Here is a 12,403-nt window from a genome sequence, read left to right on the forward strand (position 1 = left end):
ATCTTAGTGGAATTTTTTTAGAAGTGTCCATTTCTTTTCTTTGGAATCCTAGTTTATTTCCCATCCAGATTCTGCTGAAAGGTAAATCATCCATCACTCTTTCTTCAAAAGACAGTATTTGAAAAGTCATGTTTGAAATTCCACAAGTTAAGCGTCTCTGTATTTAGCATGTCTAGTGCTCCATTTCTATTGTGACTTTTCTTTTCAATCTGTAATAAACTTCTTGCAGTTCTTGACTTTTTCTCCTGGTTAATTGTACAGCTTTGCTGCTGCATTCCTTGTATTTTAGCTTATATTTACAATTGATAAGTGGTTTATGTAATACAGAGGGATAGAATTTACAAACTGTATAAACTAAACAGTTAGGCATGCATTCTTATACTCTCTGCTCGTAATGTAGTTTTTTTGAGCAAACAAGTTCATGGACTTTTAACTTCTAAACCTGTCAATACTTTTGATCCTTCCTGTACACTAACAAGGCATAACCAATTCTGTGCTGGAAGAGTAAATCAAACACGTAAAGGTGTAAGTTGGTATCATCATATGTAGTCTAAGGAGCTGAATTCACTGTAGTTCCTAGGGAAAAATGGATCTTGAGTCAGGTAGTATGGTGAAGGAAATCAAGTGAGGAAACTTAGAATAAGAATATGTGTATGAATTAAAGAAGCAAGCAAGCAAACAAACAAACAAAAAAAAACCCAAGGAAGAGTTTCTAGGATCTGAATAAACTTGCACCTATGAAAGGTTTTGATTATTTTTTAAATGCATGTAGTCCTAGAATTTAAATGCTTCTACAGCAACAACAAAAATATTTGCCTAGATAGGAGAAAAGTAGATATTAGTGTTAAAAATATCCAAACAGTTTGAGATAGTCAGCATTTACACTTACAGATTTTAAATGCTTGTGCTGGTTTTCATTCAGGTGTGAAATATTGTTGGCGAGTACAGCTTTGAATGAAACACTGTGTTAAAGATACTTTTTTTAAAGGCTGGAACCATTTGAGAATAAAAGCTTTAGGAGATCTGTTTAAATATATCCATGCTTGGATAATAGAGTTGATAGGGTGAGAAAATCAGCTCTCACTATATTTGGAATATTGTATGTTAATTTGATGTTTGAATCCGTAACTAATAAGTTCATTTTTTTGCTAGTATCTATCAAAGAACTATAGTGTTCTCAGGCCCTGCTTGATAAGCAAAAATCCAGCTTGAATGACAGACTTGTTGCTGCTTGTAAAAGCACCAAATCTTGTCTTGAAGGGATTTCACTGCTCACTTTTTACTTTTCAGTTTGAGTTGAAAGTATTTTGTATACTGCAAGAATGGCATAGTAGTACAGTTACTTAAAAGACACTTACTTGAACTTCATTTATTACTTGCTACTTATTTACACTTAGATCTAAATAAGATTGCAAGTTCACTTGTTACCATTTAGTGATGTAAACAGTTGCTCTTGTATAGTTATTGTAAATTGAACGTGCTCATAAATTGTTTTGTTAACACATGCAGATGCTAGAGTTGTATTTGGCAGAAAGATGAGACTGATCTCCTAAGCAAGGTAAGAGAATCTGAATAACTCAAAATGTTATGTGGGAAGAGAGGGATGGAAACTGAAAATGCAGCTTCCTAGTGAAATAAAGGAATAACATGTCATTTTTATTGAAGATTATACTATTGGGCATTTTGGGTTTTTTTTGGTGGGTTGTTTTTGTTGTTGTTGTTATTTGTTTTTTCTTGGGGTTTTTTTGTTTGTTTGTTTTTGTTTTGTTTTGTTTTGTTCTAAGCCTCAGATTAAAAAAAATAAAATTAAAGGCCTTCAAAAAAAAAGCAGTGTAAAAAGCAAGTAAGCCTAAATGCTGTCACATATTTAGGTAGTTGTTGAAATTGTGGGATGAGCTAATTCTGGAGAAGGGGTTATTTTAGCATGGGAGTTGGCAGCACAATGAGTATGACCCTGGTCAGTATAGATAGGAGATGTAGTGACTTGTTTCACTTGTGACCAATGCCTGAGTCGTGATTCCTTCTCTCTGGTACAACAACTAGTCCAGAAAGAATAATTGTCCAGTGCAGTAAAGGAGGAAATAACCAACAATTACTAGAGAGAATGGATGTGTCCTCAAGAAAGAATATAGAGATTGCTGTTAAGAGAAAATAGAAAATGGTTTAGGAAATTGTACTATTTTACTAGACTGAATGAATTTGACTCTGTAGCTAAACTGCCTGTGTTTCACAAAAAAGTAGGCACCTGAATCCATTTGAATGAAAATGGTTTTGTTTAACCATTTAATGTACTTACAATGATAATTGGGGGACTTGGGGGGTTGTTTTTGTTTTTTATTATTTAGTAGTGAGAGCTGGATGTCTGTCTGATGCACTCTACTAGACCTCCAATTGCTGTTGTACATTAAGAAATCCTGTTTTACAGGTTTGTAGGGTGCATTCAAAAGCAAATCGTTTGTTCTCCTCCTTTTTTTTTTTTTTTTCTAATGTGCCCTAACAACAGATTTTACAGTTTTTTCTCACTCAACTCTGCAGGGCCACCTCATGTGTGTAAAAACAATCCAGAGAATATGTATTTTATGCATGAACAGGATTGTTTCCTGTAAGCTGAAGTAAACAAGATTGTTTACTGTGAATTGAAGATAGTGGTATTTCATGGTGTCATTAAAATTATTTATATTTAACCTTTCTTAGTTGGCATCTTCACCATAAAAGTTCAGTCAGCCCCTAGGTTGAGCTTACAAAAGTAGGGCACTAAAAATCATACATAAATGTGTATACATACATATGTATCTATATCTATGTGTATATCTCAACCACACAGTCTGAGAATCTTAAAATCAAACAGTAGGCCATTGAAGAAAACAGTAAACTTTCATAATAATTTTTTTTGCAATTACAAACTGTATAAATTTCCACACTGACTCCTTGATTTTCCCACAAATGATCCCATTGAAGCTGGTGGTGGTTACTGTGAAATGAGTACATTACTCATGTATATATGTTAGAATTGGGTGTTTGTTTTGTAATTTAGACTGTGGCAGGGCCTATATGTGCTATACAAAATCAAGGATTCAAATTAAGTTTAAGTTCACAGTGTTGGAAGAACAATTTCTTCCTGAACTGAGTCATAATCTTTGGGTTTATGACTTAGCAGCTAATCAGAGATGTGAACAATAGGATATCTGATATAAATTTGATGTGGACCTGGATTTTGTTTTGGTGGAATTTTTCCCCTAATATGGAATATAAGTAATATTTTACCCATCTTTGTTTGATACAAAAAGATTTTCAGGACTGAAGAGCTGACAATTTGAAGGCAGACCAGTAAGGGGAGCTCTTGCCAATATTTTAAACTGCTTTAAAAAAATGTTGCAGCTGCATAGTTGTGGGTCAGAGACTTACTGTGCATTGGAACATCAGATATGCTTTCAGCTAGAGAACATTCAGTTTCAGAGGGTCCTTCTGAAATATATTTGCTGTTGGAGATTTTGGGGTATTTTTAGCTCAGAAATTTCCTAGCTGTTCAAGTATTCAGTGTTTTCTCTCTAAGCACAGGTAGACAGCTGTGTTACATTAAAATGATGAGTCTGAAATGTAGTCTTCTCGTCAGATGTTACTGGTAGGTCTGTGTATCTCCACACCATGAGCCTGCTTTAGAAGTTGCTCCATATTAAGTTACATAATTTTTAGTCAGTGTAAATCAAAATAAGTCATTGTTAATAAGTAGTAAGATTTATGAATTTTTTCCTCTTTATTTCTTTGTAATACAAAATGCATGTGATTGTAGGTTACCTATTCCTCAGATCACATACATTACACTGTGTGGAAGACCATGCAACATTCAATCTTACAGTATTTCAGTCTGCACTGGGGATTTCTGCATCTTTATCCCTACATAGAGCATGGAAATAAGAGATACAGAAAGTTTTTCCCTTATCGGTGCCAAATGAGTAGCTTTATTGGTTTACACATATGTAATGGTAAAATTCATTACATTCCCTAACCAAAAAACTACAATGCCTACCAATTAAGTTTTAATATGAGGTGTAAACTCCCCTAGGACTTTGAATATTAGGGATTGTATTTTTCATATAGACTGAAAAAGTAATTTTCTCACTTCTGATTGCTTAGCACTAAAAAGAAGATTAAGACTAGAAACAGACTATAAAATTGCTGCCTAGTGAAAAAAAGGTGAAAATGTTAGAGCATTACTACTAGCTTTTAGCTTTTCGTGCTTGAGCAATTCTAGGTATTAGTAACAAGAAGTGTAGGGTTCCTGGAAGAAGTCTTAAGACTCATAAAACCCATGCAGGAATGTGCTTGAACACACCAAGGAAACCCCCCCCCCCCAACACCAAAACTGACAGATAATTGATTAGCCACATAATTAGCCCCTCAGGAAAGAAACAGCAATATTTCTGAATGACTACAGATTGAAGGAATTGGGTGTCAGTGCTGTACAGCTGTTCATTTTTCTATTACAGAAAAGATGGACTCAGCTGTAAATTGCAGGATGTGCAGAGCAATGGGTACCCTTGCAGCTATGAAGACCTCACTTGCAGATAAGAGAGTATTGCAGGTTTCTGGAATAGCTCATACACTGCCGGTAGAGAGAGGTATGCACACCAAGTAAATATCTCTCCCTGTTTCCTGTGTTGTGCTCCTCATGTATCAAAGCTAGAGGGGTGAGATGGGAGGGAAAAAAAGAATATTTTAGGCTTGTAATTATTATTTGCTGTTAATTTTGAAATTGAATAAGGTCTGAAGGAGCACAAGGATCAAAAACTTTACTTGCAATTAACTAGATCTTAATTGGTTTACAAAAGTTTCTGTGTTTATCCAACCAGAGACCAAGCTTTCTTCATATTACACTTACTCTTCTACTTTGCTCTGTCCTGAATGGGACCATGTTTCTTTGTGGGATGATAGTGTAGTTTTACTTCCTTTTAATCTCTTCATCCTCCTGCACTGGCAACTTTATTGCATGTAAGACATGTTTTGCATGTGTGCCATATGTATATCATTAGATTTACAGGTGTTATTCCAGAAGCTAGAGTTTCAGCAGGAGTGAGTAACTCTGGAATAGTGATGAGCTTCTGTATCATCAACCAGCTTGAAATACAAATATGAAAGAAAATTTTCTCTTCAGCTAAAATGAAGCATGGTCCTATATTTGATCTTTTGATATTTGATATTTTACTTTTGATCTATACAGAGACTAATTTTATATGTTCATTTTAGAAAAGTTATCAGTATAAAAATGCAGAAAAAACAAGCCTGGTTTCTTAATAAATATTTTAAATCAATATTGTCAAGTACAACCACATCAAGGCCTTTGTAATAAAGGACTGTGACAGCTCTTAATGTTTGTCAGGTTGCCTTTTGGGCAGAGGGAGCCGCAAATAGCATTTGAGAGGAGCCCTAAAGGAGGGGTGAGGAGCGGGCTAAGCTAAGCATCTGACCAAATCTGTCAGGAGGACTAAACAACCAGAAGTCTTGGAATCAGTAAGTGTTTCCTCTTTTGGCTTTGAATAGGGTTTTTTAAAAGCTATTTCTGCCTGTTTAACCTGCTGTGTGACAGCAGGAGCCAGAAGGAGCTGTAAGGAGTGGGAGGGAACAGTTCTGAGGGTGGATGTGTTTCAGAAGGTGGTTCCTAAAGTAGTTTGCTGCAAGTATGAAAAACTAGACCAAATCGAGACTGACTTTCAATGTGCAGTTATTCTAGCTCATTTTTAATGTACTATAAAACAAAAGAAACTGTGAAGATCCTGCAAAAAAACTCTTCTATTGTTTGATTTGGTAGCTATGACAAACAATCTACTGCATCTCTAAATTTGAAACAGTGAAGGAAGCTTTCATGTAATGCATTTTTTCATTGTCATCATAGTTACATGAATATCATAACTAAAGCAGGTCATAAAAACAAATAGGGAAGACTGTGAATAAGTCTACCTATACTTTACTAAAGCCTTTGACACCATTTCTCACTGCATTCTCCTAGAGAAACTGGCTGCTCATGGTTTGGCCTGGTGCTGTTTGCTGGGTAGAAAGCTGGCTGGATGACAGGGCCCAGAGAGGGGTGGTGAATGGTGCTGCATCCAGCTGGTGACCTTGTGTTCCTCTAGGCTGAGTACTGGGGCCAGTCCTGTTTAACAACTTTATCAGTGGTCTGGACAAGGGGATTCAGGGCACCTTCAATCAGTTTGCAGGTGACACCAAGTTGTGTGGGAGTGTTGATCTGCTGGAGGGCAGGAAGGCTCTGCAGAAGGCTCTGGACAGGCTGGATTGATGGACCAAGGCCAGTGGTTTGGGTTCAATAAGGCCAAGTGCCAGGTCCTGCCCTTGGGCCACAACAATCCCAGGCAGTGCTTCAGGCTTGGGGAAGAGCAGCTGGGAAGTGGGCTGGCAGAACAGGACCTGAGGTTGCTGGTGACAGCAGCTGAACATGAGCCAGCTGTGCCCAGGTGGCCAAGAAGGCCAATGGAATCCTGGCCTGGATCAGCAATGGTGTGGCCAGCAGGAGCAGGGCAGGGATTGTCCCTCTGTACAGCACTGATGAAGCCACACCTCAAATCCTGTGATCAGTTCTGGGCCTGCCACTACAACTACAAAGATACTGAAGCACAGGAGTGAGTCCAAAGAAGGGCACTCAGCTGGTGAAGGGTTGGAGCACAAGTCTTACAAGGAGTGGCCATGAAAGCTGAGGGTGTTTTGCCTGGAGAAAAGGCTTAGGGGAGACCTTACCACTCTCTACAACAACCTGAAAGGAGGTTGTGGTGGGGTGGGGATTCCCCTTCTCCCAAGTAACAAGTGATAAGAAGAAATGGTCTCCAGTTTTGCCAGGGGAGGTTTAGGATGGATATTAGAAAAAGGTTGGTCAGGCATTGGAACAGGTTGCCCAGGGAAGTGGTGGAATCACCAGCCCTGGGAGTGTTCAAATGGCATGTGGATGTGGCACTTGGGAATATGGTCTAATGGTGGCCATGGCAGTGCTAGGTTAACAGCTGGACTTGGTGATCTTAGAGGTCTTTTCCAGCCTTAGTGATTCTATGATTCTACAGCATGCTAACTCTGTGGGAGAAATAGACCTTTCCTTGCCCAGTAATATTAAAATTTAGGGGAGGAAAGGGATTTGGCAGTCCTTACACTGAGTGGCATTACTGTAAGGTGGGAGTCTCAAGGGGGAACAAACATAGAAAATTGGAGTGCTAATTAGGATAATCAGACCTTTCACATCTAAAATTTATTTTTGTGTCCTTCTAATACTAGGATTAAAAGGATCTCTGAAATCCCTAATCAGGTATTCATGAAGGTAAGGGGTGTTTCTGAAGTGATTTTGTTTGGACATGGAGCTGCTTTCTATCATGGTATTATATTTTGCTAAAACCATTAAAAATGCCAAAAGTCATCATATTCTTGCAGTGTAATTTTCAACTCTTAAATCTAGGTTGAAATGTGGTTTTTATCCAGTAGATAAATGGACTTAAATATTTGGTAATGTTCCATTATAGAACTACCCTAATACCCTACTATAGAACCACAATAATGCAGGCATTATGCTGTAATTGTGCTGGGTTTGATTTGGTTTTTTTAAAAAAGAATTAATATCTAATTTTGCAACGGTCTCTATTTGTTATATCTTCTAAAATGTAAGGTGATAGTACAGAGTACACTAATTTGGGACCCTGGTGCTAAACTCTGCTTAAGACCTTGAATGTTTTGGTGGTCCTTTTCTCTTATTATTTCACATTTTCAAGAATTCTCTCTGTATTTTTGTATTTGTGTATTATCTCCATTGAATTGGGGGGAGTTGGGGGGGAAGACTGCTTAAGCTTTGCTGTGCAGTCCTTTTACTTAAACTGCTCATGAGACCACACTTGGAAGTAAGAGGTTTTGAAGAAATTAAATATGGCATGGATCTCTGTAGATTTAAGCTGAAAAAGATATAAATTTATATTTCGGCTATTAAGGCACTTGTCTGAAAAGCCTAGGGACCTTGGAAGTATTTCTACCAGCTGCTATTTGTTTTAATATTCTAATGTGCTCTTTGCTGAGAAAGTTATTATTAATTGGTCTTTTTTCTATTGTAGACATATTCAAAGGGCTCACTTTGAACTAGGGTTTCATAATGCTAAACTTCTTGTGAAGTGCATAAAAATGAAGCCTAACCTGACACAGTAAGTGAAATAGGCAAAACTACTCACTTTAATAGAGTAACACATAGATAGTCATGTCTATTTCTCCTGGCCCTCCTTAGTACCCATTTTAAGTTTAATTTACCATTCTTCAATGTAACTGATCACTGCTGTATGGACCAGTGCAATATTTTTCATATTCCAGAACTCTCTTTGAAAATCAGGGAGTACTAGCTTCTTACATGAAGTTGTGAAATACCTTACAGGTATTCTCTTGCCGACTGACAGATGCAGAGTTTTCCTCTCTTTTCACTTGATGCCTTCAGTTTAAAATTTTCAAGTCCTTCATGACTTTGTACTATCATAATCCTATTCTTTTTAGTGGTCTGGGGGCCATCCCTTGTTTCCTGAATGATATATCTATTTTGAGTCTAGGGTGTATTGTTGATCCTCAAGTTTGTGTGATCAGCAAATTTTATTAGCACACTCATGTTTTTGTTCTAAGGTCACCAAACAAAAATATTAAAAAGGTCATTATCGTGACTATGTGGTCTATCCTTCAGGAACATCCTGCTCCAGCCTAGGCCCCCCAAAGTGTTGCAAATCTTACCAGGAATCTTGCTCCTCTCTCCAAGGGTCTGCAGGTCTTGTATTCCCTGTTCAGGTCTTGAAGAAGAGGGGCAAAATACATGTGGAAGGTTGGAGCTGCTTCCACAACAAGAATGAGGCAGGAGGAAGCTGGAGTGAACAGCCAGAGAACTGGAGGGTTTGGTCAATCCTCATTCAGCCTGGCTATTCCCTCAGCTATGGAGGAAATCCTTGCTCTGTTGGGGAATCTGCCCAGGTAAGTTGACTTGTTTCTCTGATGTGTTCCTCTGTGGTGGAGGAAAATTCAAGGTGAGGTACATTAAAAGGAAATGCCTTTTGGAATCATCTGAGCATATTGAACTAACAAAAATCAGTTAAGTTTGTGTGGAAGGAGGGAATAGATTTGCATGTGAAAAAAGGGAGCAAGTTTGCATATGAAACTCTCTAATGCATTAAAAATGGGACAGTCATTCATGCCATAAATCCAGATAGAGGTGAAGGAGGAAAGTAGAATAATGGAGGCATCTACAAAAGCAGCTTTTGTATTGTAACACAAGACACTTCAGTACCTATTCTAGGTCCTGTGAGGTAGTGTTCTGCAATATGAATTCTATGTGCCTTTTTTTTTTTTTTTTTAACGACCTATAAAAGTAATTTTTCTATTTCTTTTAATTTAGGACATTTTGGTAATTCTCTGCTTCCATTTATTTCCAGAAGGACTGAAAAACTGAGGTGAAATAAAGACATACCTTAATTTAGTTTTGGGCTACTTGATTCTACAGCATATGTAGTTGAATTAGCTCATTGAACTCAAAAGTATTGCTAAGTTTTTATAACAGTCAGGCTTGTGTGGATTTCATCACATGCCAACACTAGATACTTTTTTGCTTACCTGCTAATGATTACACCTGAAATATACAAGCACTTTTGTTATTGTTTGTGTATAAATAGGTAACTGATTTTTGTTGCTCCATAGTTATCTGAATTTTGTACATCTGCATCTTAAATGAAACTGTGTTTGGGATGGGATTGGTTATCAAGAATTGCATCTCAAATGATACTTAAAAAAAACCTAAGCAAACAAAAAATCAATCCCCAAACCAACAAACTAAAAAGCTCCATGTTAAACTAATGGATCCTAGAGGACCTTAACAATAACTGTGACATTTGATTTTTCAGGTGTACTTTCCCTTTCTCATGAATCATATGAAAAACTTGTAGGAAATGTTTGTATTATTAAATAACCAACCACCTGTGGCTTTACATTCAATGAGTATATAAAGAGCTATTGGCTCACCAGTTCTGGGAACACAATGCCCTTGAAAATCACAGTTCTGTTCCTTGCAGTGCTAATGTTGCTTGGATTTGGAAGGCAACCAAATCCTGTGCTTTGTTTTCTGTCCCAACATACCCAGGCTGAATAAGTGAGCATGAACAGATTGAGCTTGTGAAAGGAGAAGAAACCATGAAAACTGAAATAGCAAGAAAGTGTCTACAATAAAAAACATTTAAGGTAAAAGAGTATGAGTATTTTACCTGACAAGAAAAATATCTTAGATGTGCTACTGGGTAGAACAAGGAAGGCAAGTTGAAAATTTTCTCATGGTTTTTGAAATTAAAACCAAAAAGACATTTTAAAAAAGTTTGCATAGTTGCTTGTCAATAAATGAGATTTATCATTTGCCTTCATGAAGGGTCATTACCAGTTTTATTAATGCCTTTAAAAATAAAGGTGATATTACAAGCAAGTCCTGAAAAAGAGGCCAGCCTTTGGTTCCTTAGAGGGTTGTGAATATGGGATTAACGAATTACAGAAATTGATAGGTATTAAAGTAGCTGTTTACTCTCACAGCTAGGCAAAATGGACAAGCATAGGCCTGGTTATGATTGAAACAGAGCTGTGTTCCTTCTGAGAGAACAAGGTCCTTAGACCTTAAATTCACAATATTCCAATAACAAAAATTAATTTACAAACTTTTCTGTACAGTTACTTCACTGATCTTTATTATCCAGTCAAGTTGGCTAAGCAACTAGGCTTTTCTTTAGGTCAGTAATGCCAAGAACTGAGCAGAACCATTCAAACAAACAAACAAAAATTAATAAATGAAACAACAACAACAAAAAAATGTAGGGTTTTTAGACTTTGTAATAAAATTAACAATGGTGCAGGAGATTATGATTTTGATAACATAATTTTAGGTAAATGTTTCTATTCATTTGTATTGCTGAAGTTGCATTAAATGTTGCAGCTGGATTATAGAAATGTTTATAATTTTAGTAGCATAATGTAATGAACTGGTACTTTAGGTCAGATTTAGTAGACTGGAGGAGGAAGGAATGAGTGGCTAGTGAAGGAAAAGGTTGTCTATTTCCTTTGGATTTTTTATGTTTTGTATGTATCTTCAAAAAATAGTGTGAAGTGTGAATTAAGTATGCTTTAAAATACTTCACTATCCTAGAGAAATACCTTTAGTCCCAGTAAAAAAAAAAAAAAAAAATTCAAGAAAGTAGAAAGTAGTTTCACAACCTGATGCAAACAGTAGTGGTATTTTCCCAAGTGTGATGATCTCCTTTTGCATTTGCACTGCAGCAACAGTGTCCCAGAGGCAAACTACAGGACCATGTTCTATTGCTATAAACAGTAGAGATTTTAGTTTCTATTTTCACTTTGGAAAATGAGGCCTCGTCTTATCTGTAAGAATACTCCTGGGTTCCACTCACTCAGATTATGGACTTCATCTGAGATTGCTGTAGCTTCCCTTCTGCACATGGAATGCCATAGTGCACCCCCAGAATGGAAAAGGATCCTGTTGATTCATACATGCAGATGGAAAAGATGGGGCTGTTTCAAGGTTTAAACACCTGAAGTATCTGGTTCTAGTTGCTGGGACTCTTGTGCATATGTGTAAATTCATTTTTGGAAAACAAGTGTGTTATGTGGATACAGTGAGATGGAACAAACATCTTCCCATGTATTTTCCTTCACTCTTCAACACACAAGAGTGCAGAATGGATGGGATTCCTGCAAAGTATCAGTCATGGTCATAGTGTGCAGAGGCTGGTGAACAACTACCAAACATAGATTTCTCTGGTGATTATGAACCAGCCACAACTGCTAATGCAGCTTAGAATGGACTAGTGGGCAGCACTGGTGCACCACAGTTAATGTCAAGCCAAGACACAGCTTGAAGTCAGGCACAAGAATTGAGTGAACCATGGCTTCAACTATTCTGTCTCCTCAAAGTTTCTACTGAAATATATGAAAATATAAGATGATGGCTGTTTTGTGAAGATACCCAGCGGGAAATTCAGGGAAGAACCCCTGGTCTTCACAGCTCACCAGTTGTTATCAGGAATGGCGTCTTACAGCTTTTTATTGCACTTTAGCTATAGGATATGTTAAGAGGTATCCCAGGGTTTAGCTATGTAGTGTAACTAAAAATCTTCAATAAAAAGCAACTTTTTTCCAAATGAGAATTTTATTAACAAAGTATATACCCAACTCTAACACATTATCTCAGGCTTCAGTCTTCCAGATTTTTTGTGAAGAGCACACGTGTCCTCTGGCACAAAATTTGGCCCCTTCTTGCTATAGGTTGTAAGATAAAATCCCTATGGAGCTTTGAGCAATGGTGTGAAAAATATATACCTATTTAGTTTCTGAAATGGTCTGTAAG

This window comes from Erithacus rubecula (genome assembly GCF_903797595.1).
Source record: "Erithacus rubecula genome assembly, chromosome: 2".
NCBI classification, from domain to species: Eukaryota; Metazoa; Chordata; class Aves; order Passeriformes; family Muscicapidae; genus Erithacus; species Erithacus rubecula.